Below are 2,500 nucleotides of genomic sequence, written 5' to 3'. Positions count from 1 at the left end.
GAGAGGGAGCTGCGCCCGGCCTCGTAAGACGCCTCTTCTCCGGTGCGAGCGCCCCGACGCCGCTGGCCGCCGCCGCCGCCTTGCCGCTATCCCGCCGCGCGTTTGGGGCCGGAGGGCGACCCGTAGGACGGCCACGCCGACTACACGACCGTTTGGCAGAGCGAGTGCAAGGTTAGGCGAGCTGGGCGGTAACTCGGGTTAGTCTGGGGAGACTCGCGGTGGACAGGGGGGCGCGAATCCGGCCGGGCGGCCCCATCGATTAAGCATTGGTAGGGAGCCGAGGATGAGCCGTGCGAAGTGGCCTCGGAGGCGGTCCGTGGGGGACGACGGGGGGGGACGGGCGTCGGCCCTCCGGCCCGAGCAGAGAACGTTCGGTCACCCAAGCGGGAATCTGCGCCCCGGCCCGAGTCGGACTCGGTCGGTGCGGCCCGCTGAGGCCCTCAACTATTCCCGTACGCGGGGGTCGGGAGCTGCGGCGCTGCGCCGGCGACTTACCCGCGCGAGGCACGCACTGCGTGCGGCCAGGATGCGGAGTTGGATCGGCGCTGGTTGGGAACCCTCGGGGAACGAAGGCGGACGGCGGCCAGCCGGCGCCGACGAACCCGTCGGGGAGGGGGCTGGTGGCAGGCGCGATCGGCACTATTGCTGACTGCCGGGAGGGAAGCTGCGCCCCGGCCGAGTCAGACTCAGCCGTTGCGGCCCCCCCGAGCCCGCAGCGCGTAGCGCGGAAGCCATACGCCCCCCCGATGCGGAGCGACAGACGCCCCCGCGACCGCGGTTGGTCGGGAAGGCTTTTCGGATAGAGGTCGGACGGTGTGTGTGGACGGCTTCCCGTGGTGCCGCCGCTATCAAGCCGGAGGGTTTGAGAAACGACATTCGCGGAAGGACCGGCGCGGCCGGCGGACGCTCGCACGCGCGGCGCCCGACACTCAGCCGCTCGCTCGGCCTCCGTGGATCGTGGCTAGGTGGGATGGATGCCAAACCGGGTCGTCTCGGTCTCGCCGCAGTACGGTCGCGCCGGGGCCTGCGGGGCGGCGCGGGGAGCGCACGCTCACGCAGCGGCCGGGGCGCTAGAGTGCGACCCGCAGTGGGTAGGAACCGTCCACCCGACGTCGGACGAGCCGAGGCCGATGGAGGCCCTACCAAGGCGGGTCATGAGTGCCAGTCGGTCAGTTGGGTGAGGGGGTACTCGGAGGCCCACCGGGAGCAGACGGGCGACCGGGGATGGGGGGCGTACGCGGGCGGGCGCCGGGAGAAGACGGCCCGTCCGGGGTCGAATCTCGGCCTGTGTTTTCGGAGCCGGCCGGGCATCACGCTCCCTCCTTGGATGGACAACATTCGTAGTTGACACTTTGTGTCATTTTATCCGAGCGGGCGGGCGCCTCGAGAGGCGGACCGTCCGGGGCGACTCTCGGCCTGTGTTTTCGGAGCCGGCCGGGCCTCACGCTCCCTCCTTGGATGGACAACATTCGTAGTTGACACTTTGTGTCATTTTATCCGAGCGGACGGGCGCCGCGAGGCGGACCGTCCGGGGCGACTCTCGGCCTGTGTTTTCGGAGCCGGCCGGGCATCACGCTCCCTCCTTGGATGGACAACATTCGTAGTTGACACTTTGTGTCATTTTATCCGAGCAGACGGGCGCCGCGAGGCGACCGTCCGGGGCGACTCTCGGCCTGTGTTTAAGGAGCCGGCCGGGCATCACGCTCCTTCCTTGGATGGACAACATTCGTAGTTGACACTTTGTGTCATTTTATCCGAGCGGGCGGGCGCCGCGAGGCGGACCGTCCGGGGCGACTCTCGGCCTGTATTTAAGGAGCCGGCCGGGCATCACGCTCCTTCCTTGGATGGACAACATTCGCAGTTGACACTTTGTGTCATTTTATCCGAGCAGACGGGCGCCGCGAGGCGGACCGTCCGGGGCGACTCTCGGCCTGTGTTTTCGGAGCCGGCCGGGCATCACGCTCCCTCCTTGGATGGACAACATTCGTAGTTGACACTTTGTGTCATTTTATCCGAGCAGACGGGCGCCGCGAGGCGACCGTCCGGGGCGACTCTCGGCCTGTGTTTAAGGAGCCGGCCGGGCATCACGCTCCTTCCTTGGATGGACAACATTCGCAGTTGACACTTTGTGTCATTTTATCCGAGCAGACGGGCGCCGCGAGGCGGACCGTCCGGGGCGACTCTCGGCCTGTGTTTTCGGAGCCGGCCGGGCATCACGCTCCCTCCTTGGATGGACAACATTCGTAGTTGACACTTTGTGTCATTTTATCCGAGCAGACGGGCGCCGCGAGGCGACCGTCCGGGGCGACTCTCGGCCTGTGTTTAAGGAGCCGGCCGGGCATCACGCTCCTTCCTTGGATGGACAACATTCGCAGTTGACACTTTGTGTCATTTTATCCGAGCAGACGGGCGCCGCGAGGCGGACCGTCCGGGGCGACTCTCGGCCTGTGTTTTCGGAGCCGGCCGGGCATCACGCTCCCTCCTTGGAGGAAAAGAGAGA

This window comes from Syngnathus leptorhynchus, unplaced genomic scaffold (genome assembly GCF_054491065.1).
Source record: "Syngnathus leptorhynchus isolate UIUO unplaced genomic scaffold, UIUO_Slep HiC_scaffold_227, whole genome shotgun sequence".
Lineage (NCBI taxonomy): Eukaryota > Metazoa > Chordata > Actinopteri > Syngnathiformes > Syngnathidae > Syngnathus > Syngnathus leptorhynchus.
The sequence above is the reverse complement of the archived record's forward strand: the minus strand, read 5'-3'. Positions refer to the sequence as shown.